General features: G+C 48.2%; 1 long non-coding RNA gene across 1 annotated transcript in view; it reads right to left on the bottom strand.

The window, feature by feature from the left end:
- Positions 1-2,919: 2,919 nt before the first annotated feature.
- The window catches only part of LOC139268574 (uncharacterized), an 81,423-nt gene continuing 56,443 nt past the window's right edge, over positions 2,920-27,899 (bottom strand). Inside the window, exons 4-5 of the long non-coding RNA XR_011594063.1 lie at positions 4,429-4,588; positions 2,920-3,518 (exon numbers count right to left, since the gene is read on the bottom strand). This is a non-coding gene — a long non-coding RNA (uncharacterized lncRNA). The remainder of the gene's footprint in view (positions 3,519-4,428; positions 4,589-27,899) is intronic.

Genomic DNA, 27,899 nt, shown 5'->3' with positions numbered 1-27,899 from the left:
CATGTTGCAGAGGAGGACAGATCCACAGAGGATCACGACAAACCAGAGCCTCAGATGGAGGAGTCAGAGGTACATGGGGTGCACACATTCACCACGAATTGTCCCCCGATAATGCTGAATGTTGAACTAAATGGACTCCCAGTGTCAATGGAGCTGGACACGGGCACGAGCCAGTCCATCATGGGCAAAAAGACTTTTGAAAGGTTGTGGTGCAACAAGGCCTCAAGGCCAGTCTTAACTCCAGTTCGCACAAAACTAAGAACTTACAGGAAAGAACTGATTCCTGTAATCGGCAGTGCTACTGTAAAGGTCTCCTACGATGGAGTGGTGCACATGCTACCACTCTGGGTGATACCGGGCGATGGTCCCATGCTGCTCGGTAGAAGCTGGCTGGGAAAGATAAGCTGAAACTGGGACGACGTCCGAGTGTTATCGCCCGCTGACGACACTTTGTGTGCCCAGGTCTTAAACAAATTACCTTCGCTGTTCGAACCAGGCATCGGGAAATTCCAAGGAGCAAAAGTGCAGATCCACCTAATTCCAGGGGCGCGACCCATCCATCACAAGGCGAGAGCAGTACCGTACATGATGAGAGAAAGGATAGAGATCAAGCTAGACCGGCTACAAAGAGAGGGCATCATTTCACCGATCGAGTTAAACGAGTGGGCCAGTCCTATCCTCCCAGTCCTCAAGAGAGATGGCACCATCACCGTCAGAATCTGTGACGATTACAAAGTAACTATCAATCGTTTCTCCCTGCAGGACCAATATCCACTACCAAAGGCCGACGACCGCTTTGCAACACTGACAGGAGGAAAGACATTCACGAAGCTGGATCTGACTTCAGCCTACATGAAGCAGGAACTGGAGGAATCATTGAAGGCCTTCACCTGCATCAACACGCACAAAGGTCTTTTTGTTTATAACAAATGCCTGTTTGGAATCTGATCAGCTGCAGCAATATTGCAGAGAAACATGGAAAGCTTTCTGAAGTCGGTCCCGCACACAGTGGTCTTCCAGGATGACATCTTGGTCACAGGTCGGAACACAGTCGAGCATCTGCAGAACCTGGAGGAGGTTCTTAGTCGACTCAACCGCGTGGGGCTCAGGTTAAAATGCACAAATTGCGTTTTCCCGGCGCCTGAAGTGGAGTGCCTGCGAAGGAGGATTGCGGCAGATGGCATCAGGCCCACCAACGTGAAGACGGAGGCAATCGAGAAAGCACTGAGGCCACAGAATGTGACGGAGCTGCGGTTGTTTCTGGGACTCTTGAACTACTTTGGTAACTTCTTACCGGGTCTCAGCACACTGTTAGAACCACTGCATGTCTTACTACGAAAAGGGGATGAATGGGTTTGGGGCAAAAGCCAAGAAAATGCCTTTGTAAAAGCGAGAAAATTGTTATGCTCAAACAAATTGCTTGTGTTGTATGATCCATGTAAACATTTAGTACTAGCATGTGATGCGTCGTCATATGGCGTTGGGTGTGTATTGCAACAAGCTAATGATTTCGGGAAACTGCAACCGGTTGCTTATGCATCCCGGAGTCTGTCTAAGGCTGAGAGAGTCCACAGCATGATTGAGAAAGAAGCGTTAGTATGTGTCTATGAGATAAAGAAAATGCATCAATACTTGTTTGGGCTAAAATTCGAATTGTAAACTGACCATAAGCCACTTATATCCCTGTTCTCCGAGCATAAAGGGATAAATACCAACGCATCGGCCCGCATCCAGAGATGGGCGCTCACGTTGTCCGCATACAATTACGCCATCCGCCACAGGCCAGGCACAGAAAACTGCGTCGATGCTCTCAGTAGGCTGCCATTGCCCACCACAGGGGTGGAAATGGCGCAGCCCGCAGATCTAACCATGGTTATGGAAGCATTTGAGAGTGAGCAATCACCCGTCACTGCCCGGCAGATCAAAACCTGGACAAGCCAGGACCCCTTATTATCTCTAGTCAAAAGCTGTGTGCTTCACAGAGCTGGTCCAGTGTCCCAGTGAAAATGCAGGAAGAGATAAAGCCGTTCCAGCGGCGCAAAAATGAAATATTTTTGCAGGCAGACTGCCTTCTGTAGGGCAATCAAGTAGTGGTCCCCAAGAAGGGCAGAGACACCTTAATAAATGACCTCCACAGTACCCACCGAGGCATTGTAATGATGAAAGCGATAGCCAGATCCTACGTGTGGTGGCCCGGTATCGATGTGGACTTAGAGTTTTGCGTTCACAGATGTAATACATGCTCATAGTTAAGCAATGTACCCAGGGAAGCGCCGCTAAGTTAATGGTCTTGGCCTTCCAAACCGTGGTCTAAGGTACACGTCGAGTATGCAGGCCTGTTCTTGGGTAAAATGTTCCTTGTGGTTGTAGACGCGTACTCCAAGTGGATTGAATGTGAGATAATGTCGGCTAGCACGTCCGCTGCCACTACTGAAAGCCTGCGGGCCATGTTTGCCACACATGGTCTACCCGATGTCCTGGTGAGCGATAACGGGCCATGTTTTACCAGTGCTGAGTTCAAAGAATTCATGGCCCGTAACGGGATCAAACATGTTACATCTGTCCCGTTCAAACCAGCGTCCAATGGTCAGGCAGAGAGAGCAGTGCAAACCATCAAGCAAGGCTTGAAGAGGGTAACTGAAGGCTCACTGCAGACTCGCCTATCCTGAGTCCTGCTTAGCTACCGCACGAGACCCCACTCACTCACTGGGATCCCACCTGCTGAACTGCTCATGAAAAGAACACTTAAGACAAGGCTCTTGTTAGTTCACCCTGATCTACATGAACAGGTAGAGAGCAGGTGGCTTCAACAAAGTGCATACCATGATAGCGCAAATGTGTCACGCGAGATTGAAATCAAAGATCCTGTATTTGTATTAAATTATGGACAAGGTCCCAAGTGGCTTCCCGGCACTGTCGTGGCCAAAGAGGGGAGCAGGGTGTTTCGAGTCAAACTTTCAAATGGACTCATTCACCGGAAACACTTGGACCAAATCAAACTCAGATTCATGGACTATCCTGAGCAACCCACCTTGGACCCTACCTTTTTTGATCCCCCAACATACACACCAGTGGCAACCGGCACCACAATTGACCACGAAGCAGACCCCATCATCCCCAGCAGCCCAGTAGGGCTCAACACACCAGGCAGCACAGCAAGGCCAGCTGCACAGCAGCCCAGCGAGGGCCCAACAAATGATTCAACAACACCAGCTTTCACACCGAGACGATCAACCAGGGCACGTAGGGCCCCAGATCGACTCACATTGTAAATAGTTACACTATTGACTTTGGGGGGGGGTGGGGAGTGTTGTTATATATGTAAACTTGTATTTACTCTGTACAGCCACCAGAGGGTTCATCCCCTGGATCTGCTCTCCGGTGCCTGGTCCAACCGAAGGTGGGGGCTTGCTCTGCCTCTGAGCACAGGGGGGCATTGATCGCTGGAGGGATGAAGTCTTCCCAGTTCCAATGAATCTTCCCCATCCATCTTCTTCCAAGTAGCGTTGGTCCATCACCTGAAACAATCCACAATGGTAAATTGTGCACCGTGCCTCATGGGATACACTTACATCTGCACTACCAACAACTGATAACAGTTCCTTGCTGTAGGTGCGCAGCTTTGCCTGAACCGGGACCAGCTTTATATTTATATGTAGTTGAGAGTTGAGGGTGTAGTTGAGAGAACATCTCCGCAGGTCGGGGCTATAGAGCTGGAGCATACCACTGCAGCTTCCGGCGCGAGCTGACACAAATGTGCGACGGCTTCGAGGTGGGCGACTGGGTGACGTCATCAGGACCTAGGTCGCTGTTTGGAGCGTGGACAGGAGCATCGGTGGGGCCCGGGTACAGCAGAGGAGCTGGAAGGTTATGGTGGACGAGTGATCGGGGCAGAGGTGCAGCGAGTGTTTTTGTGGCAGAGGAGCAGTGAGGGATCGTGGTGGAGGTGTGGCAAATGTTTGTGGCGGAGGAGCAGCGAATGAGGGTACGGGGCCCAGAAGAACCCAGGGCCCAGGGTCAGCACGGGCCAGCCCACACTGCAATATGTGTGCGCACTATGTCCCAGCAGCAGAGCAGGTCTCCAGTCGTCCTGGTTAGCCCTTGTCACTGGATAAAGGCCTAGCTTTGTCAAGCCCGTGTGGTGGCTGGTGTGCAACACGTTAAAAAAATCCACGCACAGGCATCTTCCACCCCCTCAATTGGAGTTCAGGACTGGAATATCGGGTCTTTCATTGAAACATCTGTGAACTCATGTGGAAGCAAGTCATCCTCGTTCGAGGGGCCACCTATGATGGATGGAATTGAGAGACACTGCATCACGTTGCCCCAACCCTAGTCCACAGACACTACATCACATTGCCCGAACCCTAGCCGACATATACTATATCACATTGCCCCAACACAGCCCGGGGATTTTGCAGGACTTACCCCCAGTTTCGAATGGGGGCTCAGCACCCCCACAGGTAGTTGACCTCTCTGAGGCAGCGATCAGACCTGCCATACGTTCCTCCAGGTCTGTCAGAGGCATTGTTCTGGGTGGACCGCCGCCTGTCCGTCGCTGCTTTCGACGGTTGTGGGACAACTTTCTCTGCGAAGATGGCAATTGGAATGGTTACCAGAGGGCCCTTCTGCTCTTGTGGCACACACAGATAGCCATCAAAGCACTTATACCATACTGTCTGCATTTAATACAGTCCTCTGTTTAATGGCCCTGGAAGTTGCACGTGATTCATGAGGAAGATCTCAGAAAGCAGTCTTAATAATGTGTAACGATCATTCATGGCAAATAAGGTGCAACACTAAGCCTACCTATACCAACATATGTCAAATTTATAATTTAAGTAATGAAGGAATGCATCAATAAAAATATTATTTACTCTGACGACCCCACTGGGTGTGGGTCCTTCTGATGTCCACGAAAGGCACCTCCTCAGAAATGCTGGTCCAAAGATGCCTAAGAACCGCTGGGAGGGGTTTACTTGCACTGCTCCTATTTAATTCACCCCATCTCCTCTCCACAGTTGAGATAAGGGTCTCGTTCGCCTCATTGCTGAACTTCCTCGCTCTCTGCCTGCTCTCCTCTCCTTCTTTCATCGTGCCTACTATCGGTAAATGGCTGATTCAGCCCTGGGTGTACTGTGCATGCGCAGGTGCTCCCTGACAACTGACCAGAAACATGGGAATAAAAAAAAAGACAAAAAAAAACGGGGAAAAAAAATTTGCGCATATACAGAAGGTCCGATTTTTTTCGATCGCAAATTTTGACTCCGGTGTACAAATTCAGTCATGTAATGCCGGATTTATCACTATCGCTATTGCCGGTCACCATTTGGTGAATTTTGCTAGGTCGGTGATAACGGAATCCCAGCACTAAATGTCCGCCGCGATTATCGCCCAAAAGCAGGCGAAATCGCGAAAACCTGAATTTCTAGCCCATATACTCTGTACTTATTACACTCACCACTATTGCAACACTCAACTCCTCACACCTCATATCTATCATAAATCATGCAATTATTCACCATGAAAGCCACATTCCCAATACCCCTCACAAGGATGTCTCCACAATCCCATCTTTCTTGCAGGACAAGGTCATGCACAACCTGTGACAGGAGGCCTCGGCCAGAGGAGGCCGAGCCTGCCTGAATATTCTCTCCCCTGCGGGCAAAGGGATAGTCATGTCTATGGCGAGTGGCAATGCTGGAGGTGACAACATGCAGGGTTTCTTCACATCTTATCCTCTTTTTCTCTTCTTACATTTATGTCACCCTACATACTTTGCATGACAAACTATTTTCCTGGTTAACTGCAGCCACTCACATCTATTTCCTCTCTCTTCACACTAACCCTTGTCCCTCTCTTTTATTTCAGGTAATGAAAATGTCGAGGCCCCTGTATTACTTCAGGAAGAGGATGTGAGCCATCCTGAAGATGTAGCATCATTTGACCTGACCATAGCAAGCACCAGCTCAGAGACTGGCACCACATGTACTTTCGAGGGTAAGTTAGAGGAGTAGATTTTACGTAATGAAACACTGACCACAAGTGAGCAGGAGCTAGGGCAGGGGAATAGGACGCCACAGGTGCCAGCTTGCTGGAGGGTGAGAGCACATAATAGTTCTGTTGCAGAGGACTCAATTGGCGAGCTCAGTCTACGGAAATGGTTGATGGACATACACCAGAAAATACTATGTTTACTGGGCAGTCTGCTAACGAACTTGTGCAGAATGTCTGAGAGCATGGAGGAACCCAGATTCAACATGTGTCAGGGCTTCATACAAACTATGAGACCATTATGGAGTGAATAGTCAGTTCCATAAACATGACAGGGCTACCCACCACCATGGGGCCCTTGCTGACAGCTCTGACAGCTTCCATCTTGCCTCTGGGGGCCAGTGTTGACAACGCTTCCAGAACTTCACTTCACTCATGCACTCCTAAAGGCAGCACAGAGGATTGGTGCACAGACCTGCATGATGTGCTGCCTGTGGTCACAAACAAGCTGGACATTCAGAGAGTGACATCCCTTTAGAATGAGGAGGTCATTCGGCCCATCGTGCCTGTGCCGACTCTATGGCAGAGCTATCCAATTAATCCCACTCCCTTGCTCTTTCCCCATAACCCTGTAATTTTTTTCCGCCCTAATATTTATCCAGTTCTCTTATGGATGTTACTATTAAATCAAAAAAGTTGGCAGGATGGTGCATGCAAGGCAATGTGGGTGCAGTCTATGGTACCTTGGATCCAGGGGAAGCTTGCTGCTTCACTCTGTCCATTGGGAACGTGATATAGATGTTCCTCCTGGCATAGCGAGCCTAGGTAATCTCCATAATATAGTGGTCCATGGAAAACTGGGAGATGTCACTGATGTCACCTGGTGCAACCTGCAAGGATCCTGTCATGTGAAAGTTAAGGGCCACAGTGACCTTGACAGCCATAGGCAATACTATCCATGCCTTGGTTTGAGCTTCCAGTTGTGGCTGCAGCAAGAGCGGGAACGGGAGGTCGAGGCCTATAAAAAGGCCAGCGGCAGTTGGAGGAGCCACAGGAGCGGGAACGGGAGGTCGAGGCCTATAAAAAGGCCAGCAGCAGTTGGAGGAGCCACAGGAGCGGGAACGGGAGGTCGAGGCCTATAAAAAGGCCAGCAGCAGTTCGTGAGAAGCCAGCTGGTGCAGGGACAAAAAATGTTTTTAAAAAGAAGGAAAAAAAATTCAAAATCGAAGTGTGACATCACAGCCAAGCGGTTAAGTGATTGGCTTGTGGACTGGTGAGTATTTTTCTTTTCTTTTCTTTTTCTTTTTCTTTTTCTTTTCAGTAGGAAACCTTTGCCATTGTTGTAAGTGTTATGTATGTAAACTTGTATATACCTTGTACAGCCACCAGAGGGCTCATCCCCTGGAGTCCCAAGGGATCTCACAATCCCTTGGGAGCACAGGTACTTAAGGAGGCCTCACAGGCTGGAGAGGCACTCTGGAGATCTGCAATAAAAGACTAAGGTCACACTTTACTTTGAGTTCACAGTATCCAATCAGACTCTTTAATCATATGTAACAACTGGCGATGAGACACAGATGACGAACCCAACGATACAGAGAACAGTGGGCATCCTGGAGAAATTTTCAGAGAGAGATGATTGGGAAACCTTCGTGGAGCGACTCGACCAATACTTTGTGGACAATGAGCTGGAAGGAGAAACGAATGCTGCCAAACGAAGGGCGATTCTCCTCACCGTCTGCGGGTCACCAACGTATGGCCTCATGAAAAATCTGCTTGCTCCAGCGAAACCCACAGAGAAATCATATGATGATTTGTACACACTGGTCCGGGAGCATCTGAACCCGAAGGAAAGCGTTTTGATGGCGAGGTACCGGTTCTACACCTACAAAAGGTCTGAAGGCCAGGAAGTGGCGAGTTATGTCGCCGAGCTAAGATGCCTTGCAGGAGATTGCGAATTTGAAGGACATTTGGAGCACATGCTCAGAGACTTTTTCGTACTTGGCATTGGCCATGAAGTGATACTTCACAAACTTTTGACTCTAGAGACCCCAACCTTGAGTAAGGCCATAGCGATAGCCCAGGCGTTCATTGCCACCAGTGACAATACTAAGCAAATCTCTCAGCACACAAGTGCTGCTACAAATACTGTGAACAAAGTGATGTTGTTTTCAAATCGCAACGATCAGGGCAGGCCCCACTTGCCTTCAGCTATATGTCCGCAGATGTCTCAGAGTCCACCATCAAGGGTGATAAATGCAAGGCCATTAACACTTTGTTGGCGTGGCGGGGGTAATCATCGTTTCCATTTATGGCACTTCAAAGGGTATGTTTGCAAGAGCCGTGGAATAATGGGACACTTCCAACGTATGTGTAGGCGAGCTGCAAACCCTGTTAATCCTGCAAACCACCATGTTGCAGAGGAGGACAGATCCACAGCAGATCATGACGAACCAGAGCCTCAGACCGAGGAGGCAGAAGTATATGGGGTGCACACATTTACCACAAAGTGTCCCCCGATAATGCTGAAGGTTGAATTAAGTGGACTCCCGGTGTCAATGGAGCTGGACACGGGCGTGAGCCAGTCCATTATGAGCAAAAAGACTTTCGAAAAATTGTGGTGCAGCAAGGCCTCAAAACCAGTCTTGACTCCCATTTGCATGAAACTGAGAACTTACACAAAGGAACTGATTCCCGTAATCGGCAGTGCTACTGTAGAGGTCTCCTACGATGGAGCGGTGCACAAGTTACCACGCTGAGTGATATCGGGCAATGGTACCATGCTGCTCGGCAGGAGCTGGCTGGGAAAGATATGCTGGAACTGGGACGACGTCCGAGCGCTCTCGCCCACTGACGAAACTTTGTGTGCCCAGGTCTTAAACAAGTTCCCTTCGAACCAGGCATCGGGAAATTCCAAGGAGCAAAAGTGCAGATCCACCTAATTCCGGGGGCGTGACCCATCCATCACAAAGCGAGAACAGTACCGTACATGATGAGAGAAAGGGTGGAGATCAAGCTGGACTTGACCTCGGCCTACATGACTCTTCATGTAGGGCTCTTCATTTATAACAGATGCCCGTTTGGAATTCGATCAGCCGCGGCGATATTCCAGAGAAACATGGAAAGCTTACTGAAGTCGGTCCCATGCATGGTGGTCTTCCAGGACGACATCTTGGTTACAGGTCGGCACACAGTCGAACATCTGCAGAACCTGGATGAGGTTCTTAATCGACTCAACTGCATGGGGCTCAGGTTACAATGCTCGAAGTGCGTTTTCCTGGCGCCTGAAGTGGAGTTCCTGGGGAGGAGAATTGCGGCGGTCGGCATCAGGCCCACTGATTCGAAGACGGAGGCAATCGAGAACTCACCGAGGCCACGGAACGTGATGGAACTGCGGTCGTTTCTCGGACTCCTGGACTACTTTGGTAACTTCTTACCGGATCTCAGCACACTGTTAGAACCACTGTACGCCTTACTGTGTAAAGGTGACGAATGGGTATGGGGCAAAAGCCAAGAAAATGCATTTGTAAAAGCGAGAAAATTGTTATGCTCAAACAAATTGCTTGTGTTGTATGATTCATGTAAGTGTTTGGTACTAGCATGTGATGCGTCGTCGTACAGCGTCGGGTGTGTATTGCAACAAGCTAATGAATCTGGGAAATTGCAACCGGTTGCTTATGCATCCAGAAGTCTGTCTAAGGCTGAGAGAGCCTACAGCATGATTGAAAATGAAGCGTTAGCATTTGTCTATGGGGTAAAGAAAATGCATCAATATCTGTTTGGGCTAAAATTTGAATTGGAAATGGACCATAAACCACTAATATCCCTGTTTTCCGCGAGTAAGGAGGTAAATGCGAATGCATCTGCCCGCATCCAGAGATGGGCGCTCACGTTGTCCGCATACAACTACGCCATCCGCCACAGGCCAGGCACAGAAAACTGCGCCGATGCTCTCAGTAGGCTGCCATTGCCCACCTCGGGGGTGGAAATGGCGCAGCCCGCAGAGTTAGTCATGGTTATGGAAGCATTTGAGAGTGAGCAATCACCCGTCATAGCCCGACAGATTCGAACCTGGACGGGCCAGGAACCCTTACTGTCCCTAGTAAAAAATTGTGTGCTTCACAGGAGCTGGTCAAGTGTCCCAGTGGAAATGCAGGAAGAGATAAAGCCGTACCAGCAGCGCAAAGATGAAATCTCTATACAGGCAGACTGCCTCTGTGGCAGTCTACCCAGACATCATAATGATTAAAGCGATAGCCAGATCCCATGTGTGGTGGCCCGGTATCAATGCGGACTTAGAGTCCTGCATGCACAGATGTAACACATACTCGCAATTAAGCAATGCACCCAGGGAGACACCACTAAGCTTATGGTCTTGGCCCTCCAAACCGTGGTCCATGGTCCATGTTGACTATGCAGGCCCATTTTTGGGTAAAATGTTCCTTTTAGTTGTAGATGCGTACTCCAAATGGATTGAATGTGAGATAATGTCGGCAAGCATGTCCGCTGCCACCACTGAAAACCTGCGAGCCATGTTTGCCATGCACGGACTACTGATGTCCTTGTGAGCAACAACAGGCCATGTTTTACCAGCGCTGAGTTCAAAAAGCTCATGACCCGTAACGGGATCAAACATGTTACATCTGCCCCATTCAAACCAGCATCCAACGGTCTGGCAGAGAGAGCGGTGCAAACTGTCAAGCAGTGCTTGAAGAGGGTAACTGAAGGCTCACTGCAGACTCACCTATCCCGAGTTCTGCTTAGTTACCGCACGAGACCCCACTCACTCACTGGGATTCCACCTGCTGAACTGCTCATGAAAAGGGCACTCAAGACAAGGCTCTCGTTAGTTCACCCTGATCTACATGAACAGGTAGAGAGCAGGCTGCTTCAACAAAGTACATATCATGATAGCAGAATTATGTCACGCGAAATTGAAATCAATGATCCTGTATTTGTATTGAATTATGGACAAGGTCCCAAGTGGCTTCCTGGCACTATTGTGGCCAAAGAGGGGAGCAGGGTGTTTCGGGTCAAACTTTCAATTAGACTCATTCACTGGAAACACTTGGACCAAATCAAACTCAGATTCATGGACTATCTTGAGCAACCCACTTTGGACCCTATCTTCTTTGACCCCCCAACATACAGAAGTGGCAACCGACACCGTGGTTGGCCACGAAGCAGAACCCATCACCCACAGCAGCCCAGCAGGACTCACCACACCAGGCAGTCCAGCAAGGCCAGCTGCACAGCAGCCCAGCGAGGGCCCAACAAATGATTCACCAAAACCAACATTTGCACCGAGACAATCAACCAGGGAAAGAAAGGCTCCAGATCGACTCACCTTGTAAATAGTTACACTGTTGACTTTGTGGGTGAGTGTTGTTATGTATGTAAACTTGTATATACCTTGTATAGCCACCTGAGGGCTCATCCCCTGGAGTCCCAAGAGATCCCACAATCCCTTGGGAGCAAAGGTACTTAAGGAGGCCTCACAGGCTGGAGAGGCACTCTGGAGACCTGCAATAAAAGGCCAAGGTCACACTTTACTTTGAGCTCACAGTATCTGGTCAGACTCTTTATTCATATACAACAGTAGGTAGGGTCTGCCAGTAAATATATGTGATCTTTATTATCCAAGGAGAGCTAGTTAATTAAATTGGCTGTTTGCTGAGTAGCGGCAGGGTGTGTTGTGCTAAGGTCTAGAGTTTAGTTCTACTCGATAGTTGCGAGTGTAACTAGAGGGATGGGAGGGCAGCTCAGCCCCATGGATTGCACATCCTGTGACATGTGGGAAGTCCCGGGTGCTTCGCGCAGCCGGGGCGACCACGTTTGCGGGAGGTGTCTCCAGCTCCACCAACTCGAGCTCCATGTTTTGGAGCTTGAACGGCAGCTGGGGGCACTGCGGTGCATCCGTGAGACTGAGAGCAACATGGATAGCACATTTCTAGACGTGGTCACCCCACAGCTTAAAAGTGTGCAGGCAGAGAGGGAGTGGGTGACCGCCGGACAGAACAGGAGGACTAGGCTGGTAGTGCAGGAGTCCACTGAGTCCATCTCACTCTCCAACCGGTACTCTGTTCTGAGTACCGGTGGGGGTGATGGTGGCTCTGGAGAGTGCAGCCAGAGCCAAGTCCACGCCACCATGGGTGGCTCAGCTGCACAGGGGGGGGGGGGGGGGAGGAAGAAGAATGGAAGAGCTATAGTGGTAGGGGATTCAATGGTCAGGGGAGCAGACAGGTGTTTCTGCGGCCGCAGATGTGACTCCAGGATGGTATATTGCCTCCCTGGTGCTAGGGTCAAGGATGTCACAGAGCGGCTGCAGGGCATTCTGGGGGAAGAGAGTGAACAGCCAGAGGTCGTGGTCCACATCGGTACCAATGACATAGATAGGAAGGGGGATGAGGTCCTGCAGGCAGAGTTTAGGGAGCTAGGAGAGAGATTAAAAAGCAGGACTTCAAAGGTAGTAATCTCCGGATTACTCCCAGTGCCACGAGCTAGTGAGTACTGAAATAGATGGATAGAGCAGATGAATAGGAGAGATGGTGCAGGCAGGAGGGCTTTAGTTTCCTGAGACATTGGGACCGCTTCTGGGGGAGGTGGGACCTATACAAGCCGGACGGATTGCACCTCAAATGAGCCGGGACCAATATCCTCGCGGGGGAGTTTGCTAGTGCTGTTGGGGAGGGTTTAAACTAGCTTGGCAGGGGGATGGGAACCTGAAAATAGATTCAGTAGGGAGGGGAGTAAGGCTGAAATTAGCAAGCAAAAATAAAGAAAGTGAGTTTGAAGGAGAGAGGAAACAAGCAGGAAAAAAAAGCTAAAAAAACAAACTTAAAAACACTTTGTCTAAATGCACATAGCATTTATAACAAAGTAGATGAGTTGACGGCACAAATTGAGACAAATGGGTATATCTGATAGCCATTGCAGAGACATGGTTGCAAGGTGACCAGGACTGGGAATTAAATATTCAGGGATACTTGACAATCTGGAAGGACAGACAAAAAGGAAAAGGAGGTGGGGTAGCTCTATTGATAAAGGATGGAATCACTGCAATAGTAAGAAACAATATTGGCTCAAATGATAAGGATGTTGAAACAATTTAGATGGAGATAAGGAACAATAAGAGGAAAAAGTCACTGGTGGGCGTAGTCTATAGGCCCCCTAACAATAGCAACTCTGTTGGTCGGAGCATAAACCAGGAAATAGTGGGGGCTTGTAAAAAGGGAACAGCAATAATCATGGATAATTTTAACCTCCATATTGATTGGACAAATCAAATTGGTCAGGGTAGCCTTGAGGAGGAGTTCATAGAGTGCATAAGGGACGGGTTCCTTCAGCAGTATGTAACGGAACCAACCAGGGGGCAGGCTAGCTTAGATCTGGTCCTGTGTAATCTGGTCCTAGTAAAGGATCCCCTCGGAATGAGTGATCATAGCATGATTGAATTTCAAATTCAGATGGAGGGTGAGAAAGTTGGATCTCTAACCAGCGTACTAAGCTTAAATAAAGGAGACTATGAAGGTATGAGGGCAGAGTTGGGTAAAGTGGACTGGGAAAATAGATTAAAGTGTAGGACGGTTGATGAACAGTGGTGTACATTTAAGGAGATATTTCACAACTCTCAAGAAAAATATATTCCAGTGAGGAGGAAAGGGTGTAAGAGAAAAGATAGCCATCCGTGGCTACTAAAGAAATAAAGGACGGTAACCAATTAAAAACAAGGGCATACAAAGTGACCAAAACTAGTGGGAGGACAGAAGACTGGGAAGCTTTTAAAAACCAGCAAAGAATGACTAGAAAAATGATTAAGAAAGGGAAGATAGACTATGAAAGTAAACTGGCACAAAATATAAAAACAGATAGCAATAGTTTCTATAGGTATATAAAAATGAAAAGAGTGGCTAAAGTAAATGTTGGTCCCTTAGAGGACGAGACCGGGGAATTAGTAATGGGGAACATGGAGATGGCAGAAACTCTGAACAAATATTTTGTATCAGTCTTTACGGTAGAGGACACTAACAATATTCCGACAGTGGATAATCAAGGGGCTATAGGCGGGGAGGAACTTAACATAATCACAATCACTAAGGAGGTGGTACTCAGTAAGACAATGGGACTAAAGGCAGATAAATCACCTAGACCTGATGGCTTGCATCCTAGGGTCTTAAGAGAAGTAGTGGCAGGGATTGTGGATGCATTGGTTGTAATTTACCAAAATTCCTTGGATTCTGGGGAAGTCCCAGCAGATTGGAAAACTGCAAATGCAATGCCCCTATTTAAAAAAGGAGGCAAACAAAAAGCAGGAAACTATAGACCAGTTAGCCTAACATCTGTGGTTGGGAAAATGTTGGAGTCCATTATTAAAGAAGCAGTAACAGGACATTTAGAAAAGCAAAATTCGGTCAGGCAGAGTCAGCATGAATTTATGAAGGGGAAGTCATGTTTGACAAATTTGCTGGAGTTCTTTCAGGATGTAACGAACAGGGTGGATAAAGGGGAACCAATGGATGTGGTGTATACCAAACATAAAATTATCTTTAGTCAAATTGCTGTCAAAATTGAATAAGAACAGAAGGACATAAGAATATAAGAAATAGGCGCAGGTATAGACCATATGGCCCGTCGAGCCTGATCCGTTATTCAATAAGATCATGGCTGAACTTCTACATCAGCTCTACTTTCCTGTTCTATGGGATAGAACCTCCACTTTTTTTGCCTGCCTAAAGCCCACTTAACGCCCATTATACGCTGAAATGACGTATAACGCCCATATATTGCTCATTTTGGCACAAAATGGAAACTGGCGGTCATTTTTCGGAAACTTATCAGCGAGCATTACTTTCACCATGTGCTTAACGCCAAGAAAAATTATTACCGCTCGCCCACTTTTTTTGGGAGCAATCAGCAGGATGGGCGAATTCAATGCCCATAATATCGTCCAGCGTTACTTTCCACGCGGAATTAACGCCGAGATTCGATATTAACGTCCGGCGACTGTTTTTTGTCGCAAAGAGCATATTTATCCAAACTAGCTCATTGCTCATCGTCAATTTCACCACTTCGCACACATTTCGCCCACGATATCGGTTGCTCAAAAAACCGCCCACAAAAAGTGGAACTAACCGGGACGAATCATGTTATGGATGCCATGTTGTAGATCACATGTTGCGTCCATTGAAAGGCTGCTGTGCTTCAACCTCGGCGGAGTTCGGATGTACTCTGCAGGTCGTTGTAGTTGATGTGAACATCTCTAAAAACATCTTGACCACACTGTGACCGATTGGAATTGAAGAGGTGTGTTCGTCGGGACATTCCTTGTTTGTGACCAATCGGTGGAAAACAGAGAACTACTGGAATGGGGCCGGTCCTTTCTTACCCTCTCTTGGTGACCAAATACATGCAGCAGACTTAACATCGCCGAAGGAAAGCTGCATTGCATTATGTGCCCAATGTACGAATGACAGACAGATGAGGAGGACTAGACATTACACCCCCCGCAAGTACAAGGAGAAGCATTCTTACCTCGACTTGCCCGACACCACCTGCCTTCGGAGACTGCGCTTCCACAAAGAGGTTATCACTGAGGTATGCCAGCTGATAAGGGCAGATCTGCAGCCTGCCAGCACTATCAGAACTGCACTGTCCGTCTAAGAAAAGTCACCGTGGCACTGTCGTTCTATGTCTCGGGTTCTTTTCAGGTCACAGCTGGCGACATTTGCGGACTTTCTCAGCATGCCACACATCGCTGCATTATACAGGTCACTGAAGCCCTGTACGCATGCAGGAGGAACTTGTTCAGCTTCTCTATGACCAGGGAGGCACAGAGTGAGAGGGCTCTAGGTTTCTCCAGAATTGCAAACTTCCCCAAGGTGCAGGGAGCAATAGACTGTACGCACATCGCGATGCGGGCACCTTTTCAGGATGCTGAGGTTTTCAGGAACCGCAAGTGATTCCACTCCCCGAATATTCAGCTGGTTGTTGACCATCAGCAAATTATACTGGCTGTGAATGCTCAATTTCCGGGCAGCATCCATGATGCGCACATCCTGCGTGAGAGCATTGTATCTGACTTGTTTAACAATGAGCCATAAGGTCAATGCTAGATGCTTGGGGATAAAGGATATGGCCTCACCACCTGGCTGATGACCCCCCCCCCCACTGCGTGATACCCACACCAAGGCTGAGAGGCGATACACCGAGAGCCACAGAGCAACTCGCAATATCGTGGAAAAAACATTTGAGTGCTGAAGCAGCACTTCAGATGCCTGGACCACTCAGGAGGTGAGCTCCTAACCACCGTGAGCAGGTAGCTCAATTCGTGGTGGTGTGCTCCAAGCTACACAACTTGGCTATCAGGCGGGGACCAAAATTGCCTGATGAGCCTGACAGTCCACCTCACCAGAGAAAGGAAGAGGAGGACGAGGAGGCAGATGTTGACATCGGGCCAGACAATCAGGCTGACACTGAAGCCATGCCCCCGCCCCCCTGTAGACTGCATGAAAGGGCGCATGTTGACATGATAGCTGCAAGAGCCTTACGTCAGGAGCTCATCAATGATCGCTTTTCCTGAAAGAACGTTGGTGTTATTTACAAGGCTGACACACTGCTGTGTGTGCAGATCATACATCAATGGTGAGAATCGCCTTGGTGACAGTTAAAGTTTAAATTGATTGAAGTTAAGTGTGATTATACCCTTTGATGTTAAGCAATCACCAGCGTGTAATAGTGCAGCTATTTGAGCCAATGTGCTGCAAGGTTTTGTTAAATAAAAAAACATTTAAACTGAACATTAGTCTGAAATCATCAGTATTTTTGTACAAACCAGCCCCCTGCCCCCCACCCCCCGCTTTTGCTCCCCACCTCTACCCCTTACCCGTACCCTCCTGACTCCAAGTCGCCTGGCCGAGGAGGTCCTCAGGCAATGCTTCATGGGGGGGAGGAAATGACGGCCGAAGCGCTGCTTGGATGGATACGGGAGAGGACGGTCCCAATGTGGGAACGCGCTCCGAGCCAGAAGCAAGATGTTGCTGCTGGCTCTCGTGTGGTTGGCAATGGGGGTGCGACACCTTGGGGTGCAGTGCAGCACTTCAGGACCACTGGGAGCCCTCTGCCACCAGTGTTCCTGGCTACCAGCTCCAGGGCCTCCTTCACCTCTTCCATTTTATATGTTATTTGTTGGACAAAAACCCGGTGCCAACTATGTTCTTGGTGCTTAGTGGGCTTTTTGCTGCTGGTGAATCTCCGTCGTTCCTCCGACAACAGTCAAACAAGCACACATCACAGCCATACACACTTTCAGTGCCTCTGAGCTCCCTCTCTCTCTGTCTCCTCTTCGGCGCATGGTGACCCTTGACCTCCAGAATCACGGGAATGGAGTGTTGCCATACCGTTGCTAAGGACGGCCACACTTTACGGCAGAAGGTCAGAAAAATTTAACACTACCGCCCATTTGATATCGCTCGCGGTAACACCCATTTTCAAAAATGTAAACTAGGGGCTTTGAGAATGGGCGAGAAGTCGGCGATCTGAAAACCATGCCGGAAATAATGCTCATTTTTGGGCGCTAAGCTCAAAAGTGGAGGTTCTAGCACTATATCCCTTGATTCTCTTAGTGCCCAAAATTCTATTGATTTCAGTCTTGAATACACTCATCGACTGAGCATCCACAGCCCTCTGGGACAGAGAATTCCAAAGATTCACAACATCTGAGCGAAGATGTTTTTTTTCATCTCAGTCTTAATGGCCAACCCCTTATACTGAGACTATGAGCGCTAGTTCTAGACTCTCCAGTCAGGGGAAACAACCTCTCAACACCTACCCTGTCAAGCCCTGCAAGAATCCTATACATGTGATCAACTCTCATTCATCTAAACACCAGAGAGTATAGGCCCATTCTACTCAATCTCTCATCCCAGGAATCAATCTAGTGAACCTTCATTGCACCCCATCAAGGACAAGTATATCCTTCCTTAGGCACAGAGACCAAAACTGTACACAGTACTCCAGGTGTGGTCTTATCAAAGCCCTATATTCTGTTTTCTCATTCTTCTTATCAAACTGGATAATTTCACACTTCCCCAGATTATACTCCATCTGCCAACTTCTTGTCCACTCACTTAACCAGTCCAATCCCTTTGCAGTCTCTTTGCATCTTCCTCACAGCTTACTTTCCCACCTAGCTTTGTTACATCAGCAAACTTGGATATATTACACTTTGTCCCTTCATCTAAGTCATTGATATAGATTGTAAATATCTGAGACTTGAGCACTGATGCTGGAGGCACTCCACAAGTTACAGCCTGCCATCCCAAAAATGACCTGTTTATCCCTACTCTTGGACTTCTGTCCATTAACCAATTCTCAATCCATGCTAATATATTACTCCCAATCCCATGAGCCCTAATCTTATGTAACAACCTCTTATTTCACATCTGATTGAATTTCTTCTGAAAATCCAAATATACCACATGTTGTGTATGTATAATGTATGTACTGTAACATTAGACCACTGAATGTATCTTCACACTGCATACACCATACCAGAGGGTGCTACTGATGGAGACTCAAGGATCACCAGCACACTGCAGGTAATGAAGTATAAAAGGGAGCTCACCTCATTGTGTCCTCACTCAGGGAGCTACAATAAATGGACTAAGGTCACAACAGTTCAAGTACAATACCCTACCTCATGGAGTCATTACTAGAGTGCTTACATATATAACACCACATCCACTGGTTCCCCTCATCTACGCTGCTAGTTACACCCTCAAAAAACTCTAACAGATGTGTCAAGTACAATTTCCCTTTCATAAAACCATGTTGACTCTTTCTCATCATATTGTGATTTTCCAAATACCCTGTTACCAATATAGATATTTTTGGAGGTGGGAGGAGGGATAATTGATCCTTTTGACCAATTGCCCCACATTTTGGTGAAATCTGCAGTTTTTATAGCTGGAAAGGTGATAGAAAACATAGAAACATAGAAAATAGGTGCAGGAGTAGGCCATTCGGCCCTTCTAGCCTGCACCGCCATTCAATGAGTTCATGGCTGAACATTCAACTTCAGTACCCCATTCCTGCTTTCTCGCCATATCCCTTGATCCCCCTAGTAGTAAGGACCTCATCTAACTCCTTTTTGAATATATTTAGTGAATTGGCCTCAACAACTTTCTGTGGTAGAGAATTCCACAGGTTCACCACTCTCTGGGTGAAGAAGTTCCTCCGCATCTCGGTCCTAAATGGCTTACCCCTTATCCTTAGACTGTGACCTCTGGTTCTGGACTTCCCCAACATTGGGAACATTCTTCTTGCATCTAACCTGTCTAACCCCGTCAGAATTTTAAATGTTTCTATGAGGTCCCCTCTCATTCTTCTGAACTCCAGTGAATACAAGCCCAGTTGATCCAGTCTTTCTTGATAGGTCAGTCCCGCCATCCCGGGAATCAGTCTGGTGAACCTTCGCTGCACTCCCTCAATAGCAAGAATGTCCTTCCTCAGGTTAGGAGACCAAAACTGTACACAATACTCCAGGTGTGGCCTCACCAATGCCCTGTACAACTGTAGCAACACCTCCCTGCCCCTGTACTCAAATCCCCTTACTATGAAGGCCAACATACCATTTGCTTTCTTAACCGCCTGCTGCACCTGCATGCCAACCTTCAATGACTGATGTACCATGACACCCAGGTCTCTTTGCACCTCCCCTTTTCCTAATCTGTCACCATTCAGATAATAGTCTGTCTCTCTGTTTTTACCACCAAAGTGGATAACCTCACATTTATCCACATTATACTTCATCTGCCATGCATTTGCCCACTCACCTAACCTATCCAAGTCGCTCTGCAGCCTCACAGCATCCTCCTCGCAGCTCACACTGCCACCCAACTGATGGTATAGTAAGTCATTAGGCACAATGCCTGGCAACCACAGCCCAAATCTTGGCCTTATCTAGCAATTGAGGAGCTCTGATTGAGAGAGTTTAATCAATTTCTGGCCAAGTAGTGAATCTTTTTATCTTACATGAGAAAGAATATCATTTCTATGGTTTGGTTACCGGGCAGTGGCAAAGGAGATTTTAATTAATTGAGAAACATGGATGCAGAACCAAAGCCGATAGTGTAAGATGCCAATAAGGTTGAATGCAAGATTAATCAAGAAGCAGTACTCAGAGGATGCTAAGCTTTAGTTTTAAAAGCTTGTGGATTATAGAGAAAGGGAAGACTGAGGGAGGTCTTGGGAAAAGAATCAGTTAAGCTAGAGAGAGTTAGAAAAGTGTCTGGTAACCATCACAGGAAATCAGAACATCTTTGTATGACTTAGTAATACTTATGGGAAGTGATGGTGTTACTACCCTAAATAAAGGACCTCGTTTTACATAGTATTGCATAGTATTTACAACACAGAAACAGGCCATTCATCCCAACAAGTTCATATGCTCCAAATGAGACTCCTCCCAACCTTCTTCATCTAACTCCATCAACATATCGTATTATTCCTTTCTTCCTCAGGTGTTTATATAGCTTTTCCTTAAATGCATCTATGCTAGTCGCCTCAACAACCCCTTGTGGTAGCTAGTTCCACATTTTTTGTATGACTTAGCAATACTCACTCTTTGGGTAAAGAAGTTCCTCTAGAATTCCCTATTGGATTTATTAGTGACTATTTTATATTTCTGGCCCCTAACATTGCAGTCAGATGCTGTATCCATTAGGTCAGGTGGTCCTTCCACTTTCCTTACATTTCAGTTATATAGAGCCTTGGTCAGACCCCATTTGGTGTAGTGTGTTCAGTTTTGGGCACTGCACCTTAGGAAAGATATATTGGCCTTGAAAGGGGTGCAGCACAGATTCAGAAGAATTATACCGGGCTTAGATGGTTAAATTATAAGGAGAATAGAAGATTGAGGGGTGATCTAAGCGAGGTGTTTCAAAATGTTAAAATGATTTGATGAGGTAGGTGCGGAGAAACTATTTCCTCTGACAGGGGAATCGAGAACAATGGGACATAGTCTTAGAAATGGAACTAGGTCATTCAGGAGCGAAATCAGGAAGCACTTTTTCCACACAAAGGGTAGATGAAATGTGGAGCTGTCTCCCAGAAGGTTGTGGATGCTAGGACAATTGGATCTTACAAGATGGAGATAGATAATTTTTTGTTCAGTAAGGGTATCAAGGGATATGGAATAAAGGTGGATAAATTGAATTAAGGTACAGATCATCCATGTTCTAATTGGTCATGTTGCTTCAGGGATAAATGTTGGTAAGGCCACCATTAGAATTCCCTGCTTTTATTCAAAAAAAATGTCTTGTGATCTTTTACATCCATCTGAACAAGTAGACTGGGCCTCATTTTAATGTCATATCCGAAAGATGACACTTTGAGAACATGCACGAAGAAGGCCTTCTACATGAGAGCCTGAATATTTTGCAGGTTAATAGACGGGGGGTTTCAATGGAAAGAGAGATAGGGACCAGATTGGAAAGAATTGCAGTGGATCAGTAAGTGCTGGGAGAAGGGAATTCAGCTAGTTCGATAGAGAGAACAGCATGCACAGCAATCGAGTACACTCAGATTATAGCAGGAAGAGCCTCGTGACTCTCCTAGAGAGGACCTGCTATGGCGGGAGAAGAGGAGTTCAGAGCGGCAGCAGTGACTGACGTAGAAGACTGAAAAGCACAAGGAGCAGTGAATTGGGGAGGGGATGTATGAACAGCAGTGAGATAGGAGCAATGTTCCCCCTAAGGTGCACAGCCGTACACCATTTGAGAACTCCCATGTAGGCCGCTCACTGGCCGCTGCTGCTGGAAGAGATAGCGCGCATGCGGGCCGCAATTTAAAGGGACCACGCACCCAAAAAAATTAGAGGGAGCATTGGCTGGGTGAGAAAGCAAAGTGAGAAGAAAGAGTTGTCAACATGTGCACACAAGAAGTTAAGGAACTACCAGTAGTTACATTGTTTATAAATGTATTTATGTAGGGAAGTTGGAAATATTTTGGTTGGTGCTACTGCTTGCTCCAATGATGCTTTTGAAGAGCAGGGGTAATCATATACTACTGTTTAGTAGTGAGCCTAACTTGGTATCAAAGCTTCATGCGGGAGAAAACCTGGAGAAAAGTGACAATAATATTGTGTTTCAATTGGCTAAGCGACCAAAGCTACTGAAAATCAACAAATAATTCCAGATTTCAAAATGGCTAACTTTATTAAAATGACAGAGGATTTGGAGCAAATCAATTGGTCAACCCTACTGTATGGGGACGCAGCTGGTGCTGAATATAAATAGTATATTTTTAGGTGGGAATTAAAGTGCATAAAAGTAATGTATGTCTCCAAAGTCATAAGGAGGTTGCGTGTAAGATGTTTGTGGTTGTTGGAGGTCAATCATACCAGCCCCATGACATCGCGGCAGGAGTTCCTCAGGGCAGTGTCCGAGGCCCAACTATCTACAGCTGCTTCATCAATGACCTTCCCTCCATCATAAAGTCATAAGCGGGGATGTTCGCTGATGATTACACAATGTTCAGTTCCATTTACAACTCCTCAGAAAATGAAGCAGTCTATGCAGCAAGACCATCTCCAACAAGCGAGAGTCTAACCACCTCTCCTTGATATTCAATACAATTACCATTGCCGAATTCCCCATCATCAACATGCTGGGAGTCACCATTGACCAGAAACTAAACTGGACCAGCCAGATAAATACTGTGGCAGCAAGAGCGGGTCAGAGGCTGGGTATTCTGCAGCGAGTGTCTCACATCCTGACTCTCCAAAGCCTTTCCACCATCTACAAGGCACAAGTCAGTAGTGTGATGGAATACTCTCCACTTGCCTGGATGAGTGCAGCTTCAACAACACTCAAGAAGCTCTATACCATCCAGGACAAAGCAGCCCACTTGATTGGCACCCCATCCACCACTTTAAACATTCACTCCCTCCACCACCGGTGCACCGTGGCTGCAGTGTGTACCATCTACCAAGATGCACTGCAGCAACTTGCCATGGCTTCTTTGGCGGTACCTCCCAAACCTGCAACCTCTATCACCTAGAAGGACAAGGGCAGCAGACGCGTGGGAACACCATCACCTGCAAGTTCCCCTCCAAGTTACACACCATCCTGACTTGGAAATATATTGCCGTTCCTTTATCATCGCTGGGTCAAAATCCTGGAACTCCCTCCCTAATAGCCCTGTGGGAGTACCTTCACCACTAGGACTGCAGCGGTTCAAGAAGGCGGCTCACCACCACTTTCTCAAGCGCAATTTGGGATGGACAATTAATGCTAGCTTTGCCAGCGATGCCCACATCTTGGAACGAATAAATAATTTAAAAAAATTATTTCAACTAGATAGGTTAGGGATCATGCTTACAAGTTATGCAAGGGCCAAGCTTGGTTGGATGTCAGGTGATTGTTCTTTTCCCAGAGAATAGTTGACTGATGGAACAGGTTGCTGGCTCGTACGATGAACACGGATTTGCTGAATTCCTTTAAGAAAAAGCTGGACTTGTTTCTGTCTGAGGTGGAGATCACCTCATACAAGAGGTAGGTATCAGGGTCAGTGCGATCTAGACTAGTTTTGATTGCCTGAAGGGGTCAGAGAGAGGAATTTTCCAGATTTCCTTAATTGTCTTAGGTTTTTACCTGGATTTTAGCCTCTTGCAGGAGATCACATGGGTCTGGGTGGGTAGCGAGTGTTTGTATTGTGATGCTTAGGGCATCATAGGACAGGCCAGATGGACCAGTGGGTCTTTTCCTGTCCATCATTTTCATATATTTGTAAGCCTTCCTGCAGGCTCGTATCATAAGTCATTGTTGAGGCCTGCTTTATTTTAAACTGTTCACAACTCTTGACACAGGATTGACAGGAATTTAATATGAATGCATTAATTAGCGAACTAAAATTAGAGCATAGAGGAAATCAAACTGCCACATCTTTTTGTGTTGTAAACACGAGAGCAGATGACAGCCATCCAAACTACAATAGTGCTAAAAAGAACTGTGAAGTTTAATCTGTGCAATGAATACAGGAATAATAAGTGAGGAAGCCTACAACCAGAAAGCAAAGAACTAAATCATGTCATCAGAGACATCATTTAATACCATACACGTGAAGGTTATATGGACATCTTCTTCTTAGGTAGTCCCCCAGAGTCGAGGATGACTTGCTTCCACACTAAAACGAGTTCTAAGGTGACCAATGAGACCAATGCGGGATCTACAGTCTCTGTCACAGGTGGAGCATATGGTGGCTGGAGGGACAGGTGGGTGGGGTGATTTGTCGTACGCTCCTTTCGCTGTTTGTACTTGGCTTCTATGTGATCCCGGCGAAGAGACTCAGTGTTTGGCGACTTCTCACATGCTTCTCCTCCACTTTGAGTGGACTTGGGCCAGGGATTCCCAAGAGTCGGTGGGGATGTTACAGTTTTTCAAAGAGGCTTTGAGGGTGTCCTTGAAGTGCTTTCTCTGCCCTCCTGGGACTCGCCTGCAGTGATGTTGCTCAGAGTAGAGCGCTTGTTTTGGGAGTCTAGTGTCAGGCATGCGGACAATGTGGCCCATCCATCGGAGCTGATCGAGCGTGGTCGATGCCTTAATGCTGGGGATGTTGGCCTGAGAGAGAACGCTGACATTGGTGTGTCTATCCTGCCAATTAATTTGCAGGATTTTGCGGAGGCAGCATTGTTGGTACTTTTCCAGTGCTTTGTGGTGTCTACTGTACATAATCCATGTCTCTGAAGCATATAGGAGGGCGGGTATCACTATTGCTCTGTAGACCATGAGCTTGGTGCCAGGTTTGAGATCCTGGTCTTTGAACACTCTTTACCTCAGGCAGACGAATGCTATACTGGCACACTGAAGGCATCGATGTCTGTCCTTGCTGATAGTAGGCTCCCAAGGTATGGGAAGTGGTCCACATTATCCAAGGTCTCGTCATGGATCTTGAAAATTGAGGGGCATTGGTGGTACTTTCGATAACCTTCGTTTTATGGATGTTTAATGTAAGGCCCAGATGCTCGTACACTTCAGTGAAGGTATCAACGATGGTTTGGAGTTTGGAGTCCAAACGCAAGCATCATCTGCATATTGTAATTCAATGACAGAGGTTGGAACAATGTTGGATCTGGACTGGAGGCGTCGGTGGTTGAACAATTTCCTGCTTGTCCTGTAAATTAATTCCACTCCAGCGGGGAGCTTGTTGAAGATGAGATGAAGCATTGCAGTGAGGAAGATTGAGAAGAGCGTTGGTGCAATGACACAGCCTTGCTTGACCCCAGTCTGCACTTGGGTCTGTGGTGGATCCGTTGGTAAGAATCTCGGTTTGCATGTCATCGTGAAGCAGGTGGAGGATGGACATAATATCATACTGAAATGACAATATCCAGGTGTTATAGTGGCCCAGATTTTGCAGACAGCAGTGAAGGAATGGTGCTTGCTGTTCATTATGCTTACAGCTGCCCACAGACTTATTGTGGGCTTTTGAGCAGGAACTTGCAGGGGCCAAAGTTGCCCACCTCCTTAAGCTGCATTACCTCCTCTAAGAGGCGGTAATGGAGCAGAGAGGCCTTACCGACAGGGGTAGATGGATGGGCTGACCCTTCCTATATTGCCCCTAGGCTGGGAGCAGCAGGAATGGGTTCCGCGCCACCTGTCGGGCACGCGCCGTACCCTTTCCGACCAGCGGCAACTCCCTTTCTGCCCCGCACGGGAAATTGCTCCGCGGGAGTGGCGCCACTGTCAGTTGGTGCCACTGATAGGTTTCCCCTGCTGAAAGCAGCTAGTGGCTGGGCAGCGCGTCCATTCTTAGAGGGGAAGGAGCTCTGCTGCGGTCGCCATCTTATATTAATTATCAGCCGACTGCCAGGTTGGCCCGCCAAGGGTGCCCATGGGTCCGGTTGGGCCACCAACAGGCAGCCCAGCACCTACTCTTTGGGTACCGTGCAACTTTCCTGGTCGAAACCCTCTCTGGTTGCCTAGTTGGCCTAACTAAACACCATGCAGAGTTCGCAGTGGCCCTCCCCTTTAATTGAAGGGAAGGGACATTGTGACACGTCAGCGCGGCGCTGATGACCCAGAGCTACCGCCGCCCCATTGCAATGGCACTTCCACCCCTCAACACCACCCCTCAACATCACCCCTCAACACCGCCCCGACTGGAAACAAACAGCAAAGAGGTGAATATCTGTCAAATCTCTGCCCCATGGATTGGGACAGAGATAGACCTAAGGAATCAGTGGGGTCAAGTTTCGGCCTGAGTTGCTCCTGTTTTTTTGGAGCAACTGGTTTAGAATGGAGTATCTTAGAAATTTGAATTCTCGGCATTTAGTTTGCTCCAGTTCTAGTCAGTCAGAACAGTTTCACTTTGGAACGGAATTTTTTTTTCAAAAGGGGGCATGTCCGGCCACTTACGCCTGTTTTCAAAGTTTAGGCAGTGAAAACTTACTCCAAACTAACTTAGAATGGAGTAAGGGAAGATTTTTGTACGTTCGAAAAAACCTTGTCTACACTTTAGAAAATCAGGCGTAGGTTACAAATCAGGCGTAGGGAATGGGGGGGGAGGGTTTAAAGGGAAGTTTACAAACATTTCAGTTTTACAAATAAAGAGCCATCATCAATAATAAATGATAAATACATCAATAAATCAACCAATAAATCAATCAAAAAAAATTAATACATTTTTTTTTAAAAAAATCAATAAATAAAACATTTTCTACTTACCGACTGCAGCACTGGGAGTCCTCCAGCAGCATGCTGGGAAGGCCCCTCCCCCCACCCCCAGTGTGTCTCTGTCAGTGTCTCTATCTCCCTGTCTGTCTGTGTGTGTGTCTCTCACTCTCTGTCTGTCAGTGTCTATGTTTCTGACAGCGAGAGGAGGGGGAGAAGGGGGGTGGGAGGGGGAGGGGGATAAGGGGGGTGGGAGGGGGAGGGGGAGAAGGGGGGTTGGAGGAGGAGAGGAGGGGCGGGGAGAGGGCGGGGAGAGGGGGAGAGGAGAGGAGAAGGAGGGGGGGAGAGGGGGGGAGAGGGGGAGGAGAGAGGGGGAGAGGGGGGAGAGGGGGAGAAGGGGGGAGAGAGGGGGAGAAGAGGGAGAGGAGGAGAAGGGGGGCAAGGGAGAGAAGGGGGGAGAGGGGGAGAAGGGAGAGAGGATGGAGGGAGGGAAGGAGAGAGGAGGGAGGGAGGGAGGGAAGGAGAGAGGAGGGAGGGAGGGAAGGAGAGAGCAGGGAGGGAGGGAACGAGAGAGGAAGGAGGGAGGAGAGAGGAGGGAGGGAGGGAGGGAGGAGATAGGAGGTGGGAGGGAGAGAGGAGGGAGGGAGGAGAGAGGAGGGAGGGAGGGGAGGAGAGAGGAGAGAGAAGGGAGGGAGGGAAGGAGAGAGGGGGGAAGGAAGGAGAGAGGGGGGGGGAAGGTGAGGGGGGAGAGAGAGAAGGAAGCTGAACGGCCGGGCCCAAGACTTCGGGCTGGATTTACAGATAGGTGGCGTCGGGTCTCGGGGGGGGGGGGGGGTCGTGGAGGTCCGGGGGGGGGGGGGGGAAGAGTCGCGGAGGTCTGGTGGGGGGGGGGAGTTGCGGAGGTCGGGGGGGGTGGGAGAGTCGCGGAGGTCGGGGGGGGACGGGGGGAAGAGTCGCGGACGTCCGGGGGCGGGGGGGGGGGGGAGAGTCACAGAGGTCGGGGGCGGGCTGGGGGGGGGGGGGTAGAGTATTGGAGGTCCGGGGGGGTGGGGGGGGCGAGTCGCGGAGGTCCGGGGTGGGAGAGTCGCAGAGGACGTGGGGGGGGGGGCAGGGTGGGAGAGTCGCGGAGGTCCGGAGGGGGGGGGGGAGAGTAGCGGAGGTCTGGGTTGGGAGAGTCGCGGAGGTCGGGGGGGTTGGTGGTGGGAGAGTCGCGGATGTTGGGGGTCGGGGGGCGGG

The sequence above is a fragment of the Pristiophorus japonicus genome, chromosome 8 (genome assembly GCF_044704955.1).
Source record: "Pristiophorus japonicus isolate sPriJap1 chromosome 8, sPriJap1.hap1, whole genome shotgun sequence".
Classification (NCBI taxonomy): domain Eukaryota; kingdom Metazoa; phylum Chordata; class Chondrichthyes; family Pristiophoridae; genus Pristiophorus; species Pristiophorus japonicus.
Note: the sequence above shows the minus strand (reverse complement) of the source record. Positions and strands in the feature narration are given on the sequence as shown.